Consider the following 20,351-nt stretch of genomic DNA (forward strand, 5'->3'; position numbering starts at 1 on the left):
AGTTTAACAGGTTGTTAAGACTGCACCAGACAGCCAGCTCTTTAACATCCTGTCTGTAAGCAGACTCGTCACCGTCCTGGATGAGGCCGATGAGTGTGGTGTCGTCTGCAAACTTCAGGAGCTTGACAGAGGGGTCTTTAGAGATGCAGTTGTTGGTGTAGAGCATAGGTCACTAACAGGCGGACCGCGGTCCGGGTCCGGACCCAGAAGCCGTCCCATCTGGACCCGGACCTACATATCTAGCTTCTATTTCAACTGGCGCAGCTTTTGTAGTCTTTACGGTAGCGGACTCCGGTCCGAATCCGTGAAGGCTTTTGACATAATGAAATAAATACCAAACGCTAATTTCTAGTACATCAAATTTATATCTAGCAGATCAAGGTCAGCTCTAGAGCCGTTTGGGTGCAGGCGTGCGTGCAGTGATGAGAGCAGAGAGCTGCCTGCTGCGCGCAGACAGATGAAACTTTCAGTGGGTGAAAAGCAATGGCATTTTCAAAAATTAGGAAGGTTGACGGGTCCTTAAAAATCTTAAATGTTACAAGAAAGTCTTAATTATGATTTCAGGAGGTGTTAAATGTGGGGACTGAAAGACAAGAATTGCGCTATCCTTTGAAACGTGCAACGCTCATATTTATTCAAAGTCATCTGCTTCGCTGCTTTGTGGAGTCTGTCTGTTGGGCTTTGTGTACTGCCATTCCCAAAGCGCCACCTGCTGGAAGAGAATGATTTTCCATTTTCAATCAGCCCGTACAGTCTGCTGTTGTCAAAGGCCAATATGAAAATCAATCCATGTTTTTAAGCAAACACGCAGAGTTGTAAATGTGAACTGGTGGATCAACAAGATGATAATGTGTTACAAAATGTAAACAATTAAGGCAGTAAAATATATTTATATGATATTTAATTAATATAATACTTGATTGTTTTTGTGAAAACCTGCATCTGAACAGTAAATCGTGCTTTTTACAGTCATTTAATTTATTTATTTATTTTTTTTTTTTGTGCAGGTCTTAAAAAAAAAAAGGTCTTTAAAAGTCTTGAATTTAAGCTTAAATATCCTGCAGATACCCTGGCATGGCAAAAACCATCAATTGTTTTTTTATATATAATTGTTCGGACCTCGGCTGGTGGGGAGGGTTCATTACTGGACCTCGAGCCGTTTTAGTTGAAGACCCCTGGTGTAGAGGGAGAAGAGCATTGGGGAGATAACACATCCCTGAGGGGCACCAGTGCTGATGGTGCGGGTGCTGGATGAGAATTTTCCCAGCCTCACTAGCTGCTGCCTGTCTGTCAGGAAGCTGGTGATCCACTGAGTTAATTTGGGCTGGAGGAGTGATGGGATGATGGTGTTAAAAGCAGAGCTGAAGTCTACAAACAGGATCCTCACAGAAGTCCCTGGTCTGTCCAGATGCTGCAGAACATAATGCAGTCCCATATTGTCTCATATATTTGTCTCATATTTAGGTGAGACAAATATATATTTTAGAAAAATGGGGGGGGGGGGGGGGAGAAAGAAAGAGAAAAGGTTGAAGCCAGGTCACAAGAAAAAAAAGTGAAGATGAGCCAAGAAATACCTGAAGATTTTTTAAAGATTAGCTGAGCAAGTTGAACCTTCTCAGGTTGCAAATTAACTTAAATCTGCCCGTTTCTGGAAGACACGTCCTTCAAACAGTGGTACAAGTCAACAGAATTAAAGAAGATCATGAGCTTTATGCAGCACATGAAAATCGTCTGTTTACAAGTCAGTCGCTGTATGGCTAACAAGAAAAGGCTTCAAAGAAACACCCTTCCCAGAAAAGGGAAAAAGGGCTATAACTTCCTGAAAAGTACATTTAAATAAAATAATAAATAAACAAATAAATTAATACTATAACAAATAAAAATATAATAATATATTTTAAAATTATATTATTTTGAAGTTATTAGTTGCATGGTAATTTATATTCTGTCAAACTGTATACATTTTTACTATTTAAATTTAGATTTAAGTATTAAATCACTCTATTCTGAAAACCATTATGAAATATGTTTTGCCAGCCAAGTATTTATTTGCAATACATTGATGAATGTTTCTGTCCTGTCAAAGATATAACCATATTCTTTAACATCACAGGACTGAATTTAATTTAATTTAGCTGCAGGCATGGAAACCCTCTCAAATTACCGACTACATAAAACACTCAGAGAGAGACAGACAGATAAAGACAGACAGACAGAGATAATGAAATTGGAGAGAGACTGACTGACTGAGAGGAGCTTTACACGAAAATCACGTCATTCCGTATGGTCTCTCTCAACACTGACATTTATGGAAATTACCACCAGATGAGCAAAGCAGCTGAAGGGAAAAAAACAATTGCTGCTGCCTGGGAAACTCACGTCGAGCAATATTAATCAATGTGAAGGCTAAAAATCCTCATCGATCTCTAGAACAGGCATCTGATTAACATGCTCATGTATTAAGTGAGCAAGATCTGAGTTGCTGATGGTTAAATGTTCTAAAATTAAGTAAAAATAAAACTGCATTCAAATATTGCTAAAAAAAAAAAAAAAAAAAAAAGTGTTCATAAAAAGTACAAATGAAAATGATTACATTTATAAATAATATAAAGATGGAAGAGATGTTTATAAATTATATATTATTTGACCCTCTAACTCAAGCACTCTCTATTCTAATTCTATTCTTAAAAAAAAAAAAAAAGCCAACACAGCTAGTGTTTCTATTCTTTTTGTATTCTATCCATTTTTTTTATTTATTATACAATTAACAAAAGCAAAAAAGGCCTCCAACACTAGCTTGCTCTATTCTTTTTCTATTCTATCCGTTTTCTTTTTATTTATTATATAATAATAAAAAAACACCTTGCTACGTGTACTGCGTTAAGCTAACTGAGACTTGTCATAGCACTTGCATATCATTGCTCTTTTGTTGGTTTTGATTGCTTCCATTGTCCTTATTTATTAGTCACTTTGGATAAAAGAGTCTGCTAAATGACTAAAAATATTCTTCCTTATGTTTATTTAGTATAGAAATCATGCCTATAAAGCTTAGATTAAGTTTGGGAAAAAATATTTTAAGATTATAAATTCAATTACAAAAATTAAAATAAAGTTACCAAAAGATAGATACATTTGAATTATTCCATTTATTTATTTACACTTTTAAAAAATATATTTTTTAATGAAATACATGTGTATATATCATACACGCACACGCACACATATACACAAATAAATGTGTTCATTTAGTGTGGTAGTGTGGAAATCATGCCTTAGCTTAGTTCAAGTTTAGGAAAAATTATTTTAAAAATGGTAAGTTAAATTAGAAAAACAAACATTTCAAAATTCATTGTGTTATTTATTTACATATAGTTACAACTATATTCTATACTATATTGTATTTTTTTACTTAACAAATATTTTTTATTATATTATGTGAAGTTATTAACAATTTCGGGAGGAGTACTCCCATCTAATCTTCCAATTAATATCAGAGTATATAAACAGCCTCTTACCATTTCCGTTTTTAGTTCTTTTGGCATCCCTCCACCTCCCCATGTCCTCCTTTACACATATTTATTTCATTAATCCTTCTGTCTATAGGGGGGCTATCGGAGCTCAAGTAGAATGGTCTCTCTGAGCCTTACATTGCAGACATCAAGCCAAATCCGTTTACCACTAATGCTACGATTATATGGGCACACAAACTCGTTAAATTAAATTATATTATTTAGACAACAAGAAGTCCTGCAGAAGCGAAACTACGAATCCCTTTTATTTTGTGATTCTGCAGCTAGTCAGAGGCATATTAGGGGGAGGGATATTTCCATCCTACAGAACATTTCATTGGATAACTCATGCTGCTGTGTGCATGACGAGCTATAAATATATTTTCCCACAAGTTAAAGCATGCAAATTTCAAATTCAAAAACACAGCTCGTCTCCCGTTAAGAAGCTCTGCATTACGACAGGTCTTTACTGACGGAATATGAAGGAAGGACTGTTTCTTTTATGACGGCCATGTTTTATCCAGTGCTGGAGGTCACTGCAAAGAAAAGCTCTGACCACAAACTCTTTGAAGTGCAGAGTTAAAGACATGGCTTGAGTTACAGATCACCTCGCTGCCATTGTTAAAACAGAAAGAGAAAGACACATTGTCTTCTCATGAGACGGGACTCAGAATGATAGTAAAGCACGGCTGTTGAGAAAAGAGACTTTCCTGTTCATCCACACCCCACCCACCTTTAACTCCAACAGACGTGATGGATTATGAGGTTATATGATTTCCTGGTGACACAGGAACAATATCACACTCAGACCTTTCATTTCAAGACTTTCTGTTTGAGTTCTCCCCCTTCACACCTGAATTGACCTGAAATTCAAGAATTCAGTGGTACTTTCACAGAGCACAAAAAAAAAACAAAAAAAAAAACACTGACTGAGAAGATCAAATGTATTATGTTATCCACTCATTGTTATACAGTGACACTATCAGATTAAGTGTCTCATTTGTTGTTCTGTTCACATTGAACTTTTAAAGCTTGATGTAAATGTGACAAGTACCAGTGAAATACAGACAAATATAAAAGGATTTGGCTGATTTAACCTTTCAAAGCCTCTCTATCAGAGTGTTATTTTAGTATACACTATTACAGTTTTTGTTAATATTCTGAAATATTTTAATTCAGTAATTTATTGGTGCTAAATATTTTTTATTTAAAAAAAAATACATCTATATAGTCTTCAATCATTTTATTAATTACTAATTTTATTAAACTTATTGTATTTTTGCCATTTTTTGTTTTTATTTGTATTTATTAAAACTAAATGAAAGTTTCATTTTTAATATTTATTTCAGTTAATATTTATTTTATTTCAAGTAACTTCTTTTTTTTTAATGATTAACAATTTTTATGATTTTAGGTTTAGTTTACTATAATAACCATGGTCTCTCTTGTTCATAACTGGTCTGCAAATCAGCTTGTTTTGTTCTCTGCATCAAATTACACTTACAAAAGTGATTTTATATACATCCAAAGCATATTAAATGCAAGTAAAGTGTCTAATTAAAGTTTCAAATAACTTATGCAAAAATTAAATTTCAAAATACTGTAATGTTCTATCAGTGTAAGAGATATACATGTGTAAAAATGAAACGGCATACGTATTTTGATCTGTAATTATTAAAAAAAAAGAAAAAAAAAAAAAAGGTGATCAAACTAAATTTTATTATATTTTAAAAGATCAAAAACTTCTTGCTGACAAATGGGTAAAAGCAAGTGATTTAAAAGGCAGTGGCAAAGATTGGTAAAGATTTAAAAATCACAATATGTATTGTGTTGCTGCACCGATCCTTAAACAGTCTTTTAATGCCATCTTATGAATCTTGTTCTAAATATGCTTGACAAGATTTATTGCTATATAAACTTGTTACACTGAATTACATTTCTTTTAAAATTTTTCCTCAGAAAAATGTAATTAAACAGGACACATTCTAATGTACAAGAAATATCTAGGCCTAAATTTAAAGCTGTATTAAACTTTAATTGTTTTGATGCTTGAAAACCCCTTTTCATCTTTGACCCATAACTTTCTATAAGTAAACAACTCTCACACTCATTTTTCTCCACTTTCAGTTACAACTACATCGAAACAAACCCAGAAAGGGGAGTTTGGCCCTCATTTTCCACCACACATCACTGGCTGATCATTTTGAGAGGATATCCGGCTTTCACACATTTCCCAAATGCTGAAATCTGGCAACCGATCTGACATTTCTGGCAGATGAACTGAAGAGGCCGGTGGTTATGAGCGGTGCGTCGTCATGTACTTCCATCTGGATTAACACTAATAATCACTTCATTGATTTTTGAGAGAAAACAGGCTACAGATGTGCAAAAATGTGTTATTTTGCCATTTAGGATTATTCTGTTCTGCTTCTTCCATTTTATTACAACTTTTTTCTTGCCTGTCAACACATCAGATAGGAAAATAATACATCCTCATTTGAAATATATAGTATATTATTATTAATAAGAAAACTAATTTTACACTGATCTTCAGCTCCATCTATATAACTGGCACCAGTGTAAGACAGAAAATATGATTGTTGACAAACATGATATTTTGCTTATTACACAATGCAAACACTCGTTCGATGAGGCCTCCACTACTCTTTATAACCATTAGGTTTCAGAAGCATTAGTGGTGTTTATTTTATAGTTTCTATCTTTTTCCTCTCACGCACGCTAAAAAAAAAACTAAATAAAAAAAAAAACTAAGGCACAATGTACTGCATTAATATGAATTTTACATATTGATCTTTCTACAGGTGTTTTACCTGTATTTTGACTTGTGCACTGCACAGCATTGTGTTCTAGAGTTAATGGAAATGTCAGTAAAATTAATGGATAAAGTACTGGCAGAAAATTATCAGTATGAAATGTCAGTAAAATAAATTCCGTTTTTTTTTTTTTTTTTAAAGCAGCGTAATATTTCTTTCGTTTTGCATTTCACTGTATTTTATTATATGTTATTTATTTTAGTATTATTTTTGTTTTATTTATTTTTGTAAATTGCACATCACTTTATACTCTGTGGTTTTTAAAGTAAAAAATAAATGTATAAATTGCTACTAAAAACAACATTTTATTGATCATTTCTGATTAATTTTGAACTGGATATATTTCCACTGTGATTAACTAATATCAGGTAAAATTACTGGACATGTGTTGCCTCATCCCTCAAGAGTCAGTGAGTTATAAATCAGATGACATGCTGTTGTAATCTACAGATAAAGACCTGTGTTTGTGTTTGTGTGTGGATGAGGTAAACAGCTCACGGAGATCTGCGATTTAAAGTCGGTAATTACGGAGTAGAATAGATCCGCAGTGAGCAAGGGGTTATTAACAGGGCCGCTCTGAAAGCATTTCAGAGGAAAAAAACAAGAGCAGCACATTTCACATACAGGTCACCTTCACATGAATCTCCATAATGGGACTTTCACACATGCAGCGATCTCATCTCTGCAGGTCTGTTCTGTCGGCCGTTCCTTCCTAACCTTAATGGCCATAAGATGTCAATCTGATCTAATAATCTATTAAAAATTGATATTCTGGAAGAGAAAGTGTGAATATAATTACAGCCACACAAAATACTGAATCAAACTCACTTAGGATGCGTAGAATCAATTTCTGATCTTTTTCCATGCATTTTTACATTGTGCATGTGCACAGAGACGTAGATGCGGAAATCTCTCATATTTGACACTTCATTGCAATATCAGACATGATTTAACGTGTGCTCTGTTGTGCTGAGGAATTTCAAGAATTCATAATAGATTTGCAATGATTTTTCAGGTGATATAAAATTGCAAAGTCATAAATGACTTTTTAATTTGCTCATTAAGCTTCCTAAACACTGTCATTAGACTCCAAATGCTGAGATGTTTCAATAGCATCTCAAGTTTAAACATCAAAAGTAAAAATAGCTTCTTTGAACTAATAGTTTGTTTATTACCCTTTTAAACCAGTTACAATCTTATACATTACGCATCCAGATAAATTAGAAGGCTGAAAAACTCAAGATAATTATTTAACCGAATTATGTAATTATAATACAGTAAATACATTTAAGTTAATAACAATAAAGGCTGAAAAATTCAAGATAATTAATGAAATATAATATTACTACTACTAATAAAATGCATATTATATATTACTATATAAAGTATATATTATAATTAAGAGTGAAATATCTTCACTGAAAATCACAATTATGTTTCTTACCAGGCATTACTGCAAGTAATAGCCTACGACAATTACTGCTTAGCACCGTTTAAGAAGGTAAAAGAACTGGCATTTTAACATGAGCTCTTAACACCACAGGAAGCCTCAGTCCCTCCCTCAGCAAAGGACATGTGACATCCATTTACAGCAGATACTTAAGTGACAGACAGACTGAGAGAAAAAGAGAGAAGGAAAAAATAAGTGTGAGAGAGGGAGACGGTCATTGACCATGTTTTTAACGTCTCATGCTGAGAAGGGTTACACTTAACCTAGTATCACATAGCTAGACCTGTTACTAACAGCATAACATCTGGGAAGGCTGCACAATTAATCAAAATAAAACTGAAATAATGTTATGGCTTTCTGAGATTATCAAAATCACATGGGCTGTGATTTAATTAAATAAATATATGCGCTGCATGTTTCAGAGTAAAGTGCAGCACTGTGTTCATTTACACGTGAGCAGCTCATGGTCCATCAGTGTTTTCAGTGTCTCAGAGCGACTCGTTTCACAGTAAATGCTGCGTCGCACAAACTCCATCTCTGCATCTGCACTGAGTTTGAGACGCTTTAACATGCACTAACCACCTTCCTATACTTCTAATGAGAAGCGCTTTAAAGGAACACTCCATTTTTTTTGGAAATAGGCTCATTCTCCAACTCCCCCAGAGTTAATAAGTTGAGTTTTACCGTTTTTGAATCCATTCAGCCGATCTCCGGGTCTGGCGATAGCACTTTTAGCATAGCTTAGCATAGATCATTGAATCCGATTAGACCAGTAGCATCACGTTCAAAAATGACCAAAGAGTTTCGATATTTGTCCTATTTAAAACTTGACTCTTCTGTAGTTATATCGTGTACTAAGACCGGCAGAAAATGAAAAGTTGCAATTTTCTAGGCCGATTTGGCTAGGAACTATACTCTCATTCCGGCGTAATAATCAAGGAACTTTGCTGCCGTACCATGGCGCAGTGATATTACGTAGCGCCTGAAAGTAGTCCCCAGCTATATTATAACTAGGTACCTAGCTGGGGACTACTTTCAGGCGCTGCGTAATATCACTGCACCTGCTGCGGCCATGGTACGGCAGCAAAGTTCCTATTTCCAAAAAAAAGTGGAGTGTTCCTTTAAGGGCACCATGCGGTTTATCATCAAAAAAGTTCGATGGTTTGACATTTGAAAATGAACAAATTAAGACAGCTATAAATACTAGTATCGTTGTCTTATAATGAAACATAGCAAACCTGTACATACATACATACAATATTATTTATTAATTTATTTGTATTTTTTTAATACCATGTCAGCTGCAGGGCTATCATCACGGAGAAAACAGAACAAATAACATTAGTCATACAATTAACTAGAAGCTATACAAACCATTAAGGTTAATACTAGACAAAAAAACAAAAAAATTCAGGAGATACCTTTTTAAATACATCAGTTAAACATATCTCTCTGGATAATATCATTGTCTATTCATGTTAAAAACAGTACAGAAAATTTTTAACAGTCATTGTAGTTTGTCAAAGGAAGGCATAATGGTGGTGGTTTATCTTTTAATAAATAACTATGTGTGCGTTTTCTATGCCCTAAATGGCAATAACAATCAATTTTTTTTTTTTACCTAAATTGTGTAGCACTAACATCTTGTCCATTTATTCTGGCCAAGAACAGTCCACTTGTACATGAAAAGACAGTCTGACTGACTGTTAAAGTGACCAAACACAGTTTGTTTTGTGTTCACATGCCCACCAAGCACCTCAAACAAAACTAAGCATATTCTGAAGATTAAAAGCCACTAACCGGACAAACCCCAGTAATCCTGCTAGTGACTAGTGCACTCAACTCCTAGAAGTTGCTCAAAGTCAGACAATCTGAGCTTGCAGTTTTAACAAGTGCTTTTCAGTTGTGTGCATCACGCATCAGTGAACAGATCATGGGCGGCCGTGGGTGTGCCGTCTGAGACTGAGACTATACTTAACTCACAAAAAGACTCATGTCATGTCTGCAACCTTCCAAAACATCAAGCAGAGACAAAGAGGAGATATTGAATTATGCATTCAAAGCCGTGTCACATTTATTCAGCTGCACTGGGGGCCTAACTGCTGTCTTCAGACCCCCAAACGACTCGGCAGAAGACAGACCTCCCGATTCCCCCTGCAGGAGCCCAGCATCCTGATTAATGAGCGTAAGATTGTGGAAGAGCGAGCGAGAAGTGAAAGATGGATGGTGCAGTGCAGACGCAAACTCGCATCAGGAAAACTGCCCTAATTACTGTCGGCCCTGTGGTTCATTTGCTTTAAATGCACACAATATCCCCCCTTTTTATCTAGCCAGGAAGATGATTCTCCCCTACAGCCTCATCCAATGACCTCATTCTCAACAGCACAACGATTAGTCATTCCCAACCAGTAAAACATCTACATGGACTTCCCCTCCAAGAAGACCTGTATACATGACAAAACGAATGCATGTACTATGCTGAAGTTAAATAAAGGGTCTGTTTCAAGATCAACCAAAAACCTAGTCTTGCATAAATACTTTTGAGGACTTGGTCTTGTCCAGTTTACAACTTACTCTGACCACAAAAAAAATACAAAATAAAAAGGCTACTAAGGCTGGACAAGACCATGACCAACATGAAAAGCAGCCAATCAGAGTTTGTATTTTATGTGCCGTTTATGACCAGGTTTATTTGAAACAGATTGTACAAGGGCTGCATGATTTGGGGGAAAATGTAACTGTGATTTTCTGATAAAAAAAATTAATAACTTGATTTAAAATGCTATAAAAAAGTTTTTCTGCGCTTGTTTTTAAACCTACACAATTTGGACAAAATGTTTTGATTATATATCAATATGGCCATAAAAAAACAACAGCAGCAACAACAAAATTGTTTTACATATTAGTCAAAAACAACAGCAGCAACAATAATAATAATAATTATTATTACCACCACCACTACAACATAATCAAAACAAAAAACATTAGGGCTACTATTGTAATATTTCACTGTAAAAAAAAAATTATATTCATATTTTACATTACATTATTGTTGTAGTCATGTCAAAGCAGTAACTAAATCAGCATACTATCATCTCAAAAACACTGCAAAAATGAGATGTTTTGTTTCCAGTCAAGACTTGGAGAAACTTGTTCATGCTTTTATCACCAGCAGGGTGGATTATTGTAATGGTCTCCTCACCGGCCTTCCAAAGAAGACCATTAGACAGCAGCAGCTCATCCAGAACGCTGCTGCCAGGATTCTGACTAGAACCAGAAAATTTGAGCATATCACACCAGTCCTCAGGTCCTTACACTGGCTTCCAGTTACATTTAGGATAGATTTTTAATGTACTTTTACTCGTTTATAAATCATTCAATGGCCTAGGACCTAAATACTGAATATAAACCTAACAGAGCACTCAGATCATTAGGATCGAGTCAGTTAGAAATACCAAGGGTTCACACAAAACAAGGGGAGTCTGCTTTTAGCTATTATGCTGCCCGCAGTCGGAACCAGCTTCCAGAAGAGATCAGATGTGCTAAAACACTAGCCACATTTAAATCCAGACTCAAAACTCATCTGTTCAGGTGTGCGTTTGTTGAATGAGCACTGTGCTACGTCCGAACTGACTGCACTGCATTTTATGTATAATCATTTTTATTTCTAACTGTTCTAAAATTATTTTAAATCAATTTTTAAATCATTTTAAATGTTTTTAAATTTCTGGTTTTGTTGTTGTGATTATTTTTATGATGATTTTACTTCCTTTAAATGTAAAGCACTTTGAATTACCATTGTGTATGAAATGTGCTATATAAATAAACTTGCCTTGCTTTGCCTTACAACTGTGAAAGTACAATACTAATATTTACAGATGGCATAATTTCTTTATTTTAAAACTTTTTTTTTTTTTTGATAATCACATTAAGCCATGTTGCGATTTCAGTTTTATTTTTATTCAGCTCTAGACTGTGCAACAATATACTTTGGATGAAAAATAAATTCAAATAGCACAAAACTCAACAACACTCTGAAAAAAACTGTGTAAAATGTGAATAGATTTTATAAGAATTTCTGTCAGTCCAAAATCAAATCCAATTACTACTCTTATGTAATGTATTAATTGAAAATTGGTATCTTTTATCATACTGCTATAAACCATGTGCTGGTCTCAAATTCTTACTCAAAATAAATAATAGCTGTAACATAAGCCTCTCGTGTCTTTATCATCACTATATTAAACTAAAGCTGATAAACAAACAAATGATAGAGTAGGCTAACAGTCTCTGTCCACTGCAACCACAAGCTGCACAGTGTTCGTTCTGCACTGAAAATGCATGCATGTGTGCAGTATGCGAGTAACATTTTGAATAATCAGAATCTGAGCAGTGATTCTGCTAGCATTTAAAAGTGCTGTTTCAAGCAGTATTACTGTAACCTTGAGCTCATGTTGTTGCCTGCCAGGAGAGCGGAGCCTGATAACATGCAGCACATTCAAATGGCACAGTGTTATTTTTCATCCCCTTAAATACCAGACTATGATGCGGAGCGGTTTGTATTCATGGGTGGTTGTTGCACGTTCAAGGATGGCAGTTTTGAATAAATCTGTGTTGACCTTCTGACTGTAACTCTGCTTTATTATTTGAATCTCTGACCAGATGAATTCACAAAACTGTCAGTATAATCTAATTCCCCCCCCTCCATCGCTGTAGGTCTTCCAGCTGTTTAAGTGATGCATTTCAAAAGCAGGATCCATCTGTGTATGTGTCTACATGCTTTACATATTTAATTAGATTCACAAGTCAATTAGGTTATGTGGGTGAATCTCACAAAACCCATCAAAAACATGTCCAGGTACCAAATGGAGAAAAGAAAAAAAAAAAGAAAAAATTATTTTTGATGTAATTTTTAATGACAATTAGGCACATAGGCCTACAAATATTAATTTATTAAACAAATATTAATTGATATTATATTAATATAATATCAAAATGTGCTTAATTGTCAAATTATTTTCACAATACAAAAAAAGTCAGTTGTAGGGGTGGGACAATAAATCGGTATGGCGATATATCGTGATCCTTCTCCATGCGATACAAGTGGTGCCAAATATCGATATTTTAATTAATACAATAAGGCGCTCTAAATAGATTTCCCTGTTCACAGTGTCTAAAAATGCGTGGAAATCACGGCCGTGCCATTTCCAGCTTTCCAAAAACTAAAAAACTGCCCCGGAACAGCTATCAGCATGGATCATAGGCACCAATCACGTTATTATTGCAGAGCGCATATTCAGTTCATGAGTAGCCTCTCCGCTCGGATCGCAGGTGGATTTCCCTCATAATATGAGTGAGAGAGAACGCCGCCGGTGCGTCCAGTTTTATGTGAATAAATGTTTATGTGAACAGCTTTATGTGAACAGATATTACAAATGCAGTGTGAACAGTGGGCACCGACCAGCAGAAACATAAATCTGCACCTATGGCATGGAGGACGAGACAAAACCTTGTTAGAGCCACAATGCGGTGCAGAAGTGTGCAGTGTGTGTATGCTTGCGCACATCTACATTTGAAATAACGAACGAGAGCACAAAAGACGCGATGTGAATGGCTATTTCTTTGTGTGTGGCTCCGTTTTTATGATGAGAAGTGTAGAAAGGTTGAGAAAGCACTTCAGGTAAATTTTGAAGTGTACCAGGTTTATATAATATCAATCTTTCTAGCTAGTTTTTTTTTTCTGTTTGATAAGCAGTTAAATGTGTTTGTTTACACACAGAGAAAAAGAAAAGTGTAAGCTTTTAATAAGTCCAAGAATAAAATGATTAATTTAGCCTTCTCAACATGTTAAAATTGATTTACAGAACTTTTTTTTGCTGTTTTCTAACAGTTTGGACTTGAATAAAGAAATAAAACTTGCACTTAACCTTTTCACAGGCATTTTGTTTAGACAGATATCGTGATGTATCATTATAGGATTTTCTAGAAATATATAGATTATCGCAGAATCGCTGTATCGTAATCTCATCGTTATCATGAGCCATGTATCGTGATTATATCGTATCGTGAGGTACCCTGCGATTCCCACCCCTAGTCAGTTCGCTAGGTAGTGAATAGTGCACACGAGTCCCTGCACAGGGAAAGACTGTGGCTCAGTAAACACTGGGACAACTGATAAATCAATTTGTAAAACGTCACCATTTATCAACAACAGGCAGGAGTGTTATATTTTGATATTTTTATTAGTGCTGGGCGGTATACCGGTTCATACCGAATACCGGTGTTTATTTTTCTTATGATATGAATTTTTAAAATACCGCAATACCAGTGTCATTTAAATAACGTTCGGAATGCGACGCTGTTTGAGAGGGGTCTCTTTTCACTATTGCATTGTGGCGAGGACACAGCTGTATATGTTATGAAGCGTGAAAGTTCTGAAGCTGTAGAACTAGTAGAACGTGATGACACAGAAGAACTCATCCACAATATCCACCGCCCGCTGCCATCAGCTCCCGCATCTCACACAGACGAGCGCGACCTTAGCACTATAAATTTAGCAACGTTCAGACCCTTTTAGCTGCTTTTTTCCATAGAATAAACACACTGACAAACCTAGCGACTTTTTTGGATAAACCTTAGCTATGGTTCAGTTGGAAGATGTCGCCAGTGCTGCCCCGCGAGCGTGAGGTCTGACTCTCAGCGCAGTGTCGCCTCTCTGCGTCTGTTCTGTGCAGCGAGTGGCAGAGAAGCACCGCGTTCAGCTGGCCGTACCGCCGCAGACTCGTCAGTAAATGAGTACAAAACAGCGTTTCCAAGCACCTGCTGCTAAATGATTGTTTGGAACTATAAATGAGCATAGTCCGTCTGTTAATATTATGCAGTTTTTTTTTTTTTTTTTTTTTTGTTTTTTTGTTACTCAGACGCAGGCAGTGCGCTGCATGAGACAAAAAATTAATATAGCCAAAACCACCGCATAGCTGCTCTTTAGGGTAATGTTAGATGCGTGTTGATTTTATCAGACGATGTCGCGATTATAAATGAGAATGACTCCTGGTTAACATGTATTAATGGGTCGTGTTTAGTCACTATTTAGTGTGGAATTTTTCTACAATATTCGCTCATCATGACAGTAAAATAGGGCATTCTAAGTCAATCTACTGCAGTTTTTCCTCTCTCAATCAGTAGAAAATGTGGTTAACACCCGGTCATGCATGAAAAAAATAAATACCGTCATATACCGTGAAACCGGCATAATTTTGAAAAATACAGTGATATAATTTTTTGGTCATACCGCCCAGCACTAATTTTTATGCTATTTGAAGTAACTTAGCCCTATAATACGAAATTTACATGTTCTATTACAAATCCAGTCAACATCAATGCTCCCTGTTGTGCAATGGATTGTGGAATGAATTTGTGCCAAAAAAAAAAAAATCTGTTTCATCAAAAATTTAAATAAACTGATATTGATACATTATAAGTGATTTAAAAGGCATCATTTAATTTTTTTTTACTTCTCTTTCTCCATCAGGGTGTGGCCAAAGGTTTCATTGGTGCTTTGTCATCGTTGCAAGATTTCAGATGCAACCCAGTCAGTTCTTAGCCTGGTAATACCAAACTCTGCTACTTCGCTTTGCTTCGTAGACAGAGTCTGGAAGGGCATAATTGACAAGCGTTTACTTTCTCGTGGGGGGCGCTTGTCTGAAGTTTAAAATCATTGGTGTACCCGTAAGCCAATCTAATAACGTTTGGTTATGACGTATGTTATGTGCCGGCTCAGCCACCTCGAACTTCTGCTGTAAACACAGGTATGCGGCGAAAACAAAAACATCAAGCGAAATACCGGTGTGAAGATGGCTGTGAATGACTTTTGCAGATTATGTAAAATCTACGCATCCACAATTATCGCCTTGCCGGACTTTGGCCTCCCCAGCTTCTCGCTGACGATCGGTAACAGTTGATAAATTTAACTTTTCCCAAAACCTGTCGGGAGTAGGGCCATAACATCACCACCACTCAAAATGTGAACCAAACACTCTTCTTGTTCGGGCTTCAGTTGGTAAATGCAGGGAATATTCTCAACAACAGAGCGAATAGCATCCCGTGTCTCCATGTCCGCTGTCGTTTTAGATTTCCCTAAACTAAACCTAAACTACAATCTTAAATTCGGCACTTAGCGTCTACGTCACGGTTCTCAGCCCGCCCTCTGTTCGTTGGTTGGCCAGCTGCTGCGGAGCCGGAGATAATCTGGGAGATGGTGTGCTATATCAGACGGAGTACAGAAGCGAAATGAAATTGAGCGGAAGTACGAAGTCTGACGTAGTCAGGCTAGTCAGTTCTTCCAAGGCACCAAACACTGGCTTGTGACCAGACCGCTCCACTGCAACTACATACTGTGTGTACTTTCAAGACTAGGAGTTTATTGTTTTCATTCCAGGTATTGTGTGTAAATGTTTAGAGTTTTTACTACAATTATAATGTGCTTTACTGTTCTCAGTGGCATCTACACTAATATTAGTTCGTTTCATTCTTATTCCGAGGTGAACGTAGCCACCCGGACCCAGTACGTATCCAGATCAGATGGTGGATCAGCACCTAGAGATGACCTCTACAGCCCTGAATGTCAGCGGACGCCATGTCAGGTAGATGAGCCCCAGAGACAGATCCCCTCCAAAGACCTTGTTGGCCATCGGGACAAGACCACGAGAACCAGACAAGTCCTCTGCTCAATCTGACCTGTGTTGCAGCCTAGATTAAACCACGCCATGCTGGTTTCGTCTGTCCCTGGTTTCTCCCAAGGTTTTCTACTCAATCTGTCACCGATGGAGTTTTGGGTCCTTGGCGCTGTCACCTTTGGCTTGCTTGTTTGGGGTCACTTGGCTGATTGCACAGACATTATTGGAAAAGAACTAAACTGGATGATGTCAACACAATCACAAATGAACTGACTTTAACTGGAAAAATGACTTGTTAATGTCCTCTTGCATTATTGACAAACTATTTTCCTGTTTGACTCTGTAAAGCTGCTTTGACACAAATCCGTATTGTATAAAGCGCTACATAAATAAAGGTGACTTGATTTTATATACTGTAACAGTAATAATATTTGTAAATATTTGTTTGCTAACATTGTTTAGCTTGTTTAGTTTTTTCTTAGTTCATTAAACAAAGTTTAAACTGAATTTTGCAGTTGTATTACAGATGTAATATTTGTCAACTGGAGCTTTAAAGGGATAGTGCACCCAAAAATGAAAATTTGCTGTTAATTTACTGAACGTTAGGCCATCCAAGATGTAGGTGAGTTTTTTTTCTTCATTCCTGTATGTTTAGTCTGTATGAAAAATGTTATAAATGGAGATTATTATTAAATAAAGGCTATTATGTGTTGTAAAGTGTGTTTTTATTGATTGATAAACACCAGTTAATCATTTTTAATATTTTTTTTTAAACTATAAAAATATGTTTGTAGTTCCCCAGCAATTTCTTATGATGCCCAAATAATAAATCTTAGTTGAGGTAACATATAAAACGCATTTAAACTAGTTCACTAAAAGTTGAGCCAACTAAAAAAATAACAATTCAGATAACACTTTGAAGTCAGAAATTGACTGAACGTTACATTTCTGTGGAACTTGTTACCAAATAATAATTAGTTGAAACTGCTTGAAATTTTTTACAGTGCAATAAATAAATAAAATGTGTGTGTAAAAAGCAACATTTTCTTATTCAAACAACTTGAGCCACATTTTGATGTCATTTTTGTGTGCAAATTCTCAATACTGTAATGCAAATAATCTATTATTATATTAACCAAATATTATTTGATATTAATATAATGTAAAAATAGTGTAAACTTATAGGGCTGGTCGTTGTACTGCATGCCTTCACAGTGATTTAAATAGTTAAAAAGAGATTTAAATTAAAAAGGGATTTAATCAAGAATTACCAAATAAATAAATAAACAAATGAAGTTCAGGTACATTACAGTAATAAGCATTTGGGGAAAAATGTGCCAAAATAATTATGTCTCTCTCTTTCTCTGTTTCTCTGTCTCTCTCATACACACAGTGTCTTAATTTTGTGTTGGTGAAATAACTTCTTTTTTTTTCTGATTTTGGGCAAAAAAAAAAATTAACCTAAAATGACGAAGGATCTTATTTAAAAAACTTGAGTCTGTTTAATGTTTCATAAGGATCAGCACACAGACACATACAGCAAAGACTTTGACACACTTTACTCTTTATTACTTCTGCTATTGTTAGTTCTTGCATAATAGCATCTGTACTACTTCCTCTTTACCTTACTGTGACTAAACTGTTTCTAAACACCTAATGTGTATTGCTATGCACGTTTTCAAAGACCAAAAGATCAAGGAAACATTAATTGATACATAAAAAGAGTTGCTGAAATCAACAGTATAAACCTTGCCTGTTCTGCAATAAGGTCATGCTGATTTTATTATTTACAAAATAAATATACAATACAAAAAAAAAAACTAACGCAAGGGTTTTTCACAAATGATTGTGAGAAATGCCTCAGAAACCGGTTTCAGCAGTGAGAATAAGAATCTTTATCACCGAAGGCTTTGTTTGTGAAACCGTGTTTTCCTTTCAAGTTGCAAAATAAAGGTACAACCACAAAACAAGTCCTGACAGCTGTAGATTCTTCCCGCAGCCGAGATACAACAAGTACATCACAGGCTGCTTTTGTGTTCAACTGCAGCTCTACAAAAAACCAACAATAGACATTTGTTTGCACTACAAAACGTGCGTTTGAGAGAATGTATTAGTATAATCCATGTCTCCGAGTGTGTGTGTCTAAGCAAGGGAAGAAAAAAAGAAAAGAAAAGAAAAGAGGCGGGTCTTTCTGTTCCTTTCAATTCATTTCCACTAATGGCTTCCAAGCATCTTCACACAATCAGGCAGCTGCTGCGTGGTCGATGCATCAGCGCGGACGAGAAGCGATGCGCATTCCCAGTAGAGATGCAAAGAACAGCAGACACTCAGCAATACAGCTGATCCCGTGCATTAGCTCAAAGACACAAACGCAGAACTGTGCTTTAAAGCACTTACCATCAATAAAAACCATCCTGAACGCTGCTCAGACTAACTAAAAGTAGCATAAACACATATTTCAGAAGTGTGACAGTAGCTCAGCTGGTTTCTTTTTCAGCTTTTCCAACATGCATTCTAGTCAATCAGGTTGCTCAGACAGAATCAATTAAAAAAAAAAAAAAAAAAGGTTCACATAGATTATTTTAAATCTTCAGTGTTGAAACAGGTCTTATGCAGCAGTGCCGAGACTTCATGCAGCTGGTATTGAGAGCTCAAACGCGGCGAGATTTAAGCTCATTTCACGGATCTCTCGTGGCTTACAGCACAATGTCATGCTGTTAGGAAGACGCTCGAATCTCTGGCGTCGTCCGTTCAGCCAGTGTCACCAAAGAGCGGTGCATTTGCAGAAAAAAAAAAGAAAAGGCAAAGACAAACGGAGAGGGAGGGAAACACACAAACTGGTCCTAAGTCCCAAAATCAAAAGGAAAAAAAGCTGAATTTTGTAAGATTTTGTAATTGTAATTCTCAAAAGCAATTCTCCTTACTCTAACTCAGTCTTATTTATAATAATAAAACATCCACCTTTATCTTTATGGCCAATGACAACAGTCTCGGTCACTGGACTGAATCTGAATCACATCTTTGGCTTGTGAAACTTGTGAGATCAAGGTCTGATCACATGTGCCATTTCTCACTGTCGACGAATCTCTATACAAGCAAACAAAAGGTTCAAGAGGTCAAATGAACATTACAATAACTCATACCATTTAAATAGTGATTATGGAGGGGTGTAACACTTCCAAAGTCGAACAGATCAAGGTGATCTGGCTCAATATGGAAACTCGTTTCAACAACCCTCAGCTTGTAAGCAAAACAAGCCAAAAAAAATGCATCACAATAAAACTTTATAAAACTGTTCAGGTTACATAAACATGCCACTTTCTCTGATGCATGAATCAATAAATCACAAAAGACTGAAATGTATTAGACCAATTTTAATTATTCCAAACCTTGCTGTTTTTCCCCAAAAAAAATTATGTATTTTAAGACTCTGTTCAGTGCGCATTAGTAAACAATAGGCCTATCAATATCAAGACTTCATGCACCACCACCTTCATCAGCTACCTTGAATTTATCTAATAATAAACAAAAACAAAAAAACACAACATTTGAGGAGGACAGTCATATTGTAGATCCACATAGGCAGAAACATCAAACCTCTCCCACCCAGTTTCCTTTCGACTTGAATGATTTAGCTAATGTGTCCATAGAAAACACATACAGCAGCAGACCAACAGATAAAGACAACTTTCTGTCTGAAAGCAAAGCAGAGTATTGAATACTGTGCAAAACTGACACCATTTCATGTTTCTCTCCTCTATTACCAACTGCAGTCGACATCAAAGGTGAGAGTTAAAAGGAAAAGAAAATCATCTTAAGGATCTTTACAGTTTTTGCCTAATTTTTTTTATTATAAGCTCACTTTAATTGATAGACGCAATAT

The 20,351-nt window shown here is 35.9% G+C and overlaps 1 protein-coding gene across 7 annotated transcripts in view; it reads right to left on the bottom strand.

Moving 5' to 3' along the window:
• Positions 1-20,351, bottom strand: part of LOC131547007 (bromodomain adjacent to zinc finger domain protein 2B) — a 95,253-nt gene that overhangs the window by 74,212 nt on the left and 690 nt on the right. The window lies entirely within an intron of this gene.

Source organism: Onychostoma macrolepis, chromosome 09, assembly GCF_012432095.1.
Source record: "Onychostoma macrolepis isolate SWU-2019 chromosome 09, ASM1243209v1, whole genome shotgun sequence".
Taxonomy (NCBI): Eukaryota; Metazoa; Chordata; class Actinopteri; order Cypriniformes; family Cyprinidae; genus Onychostoma; species Onychostoma macrolepis.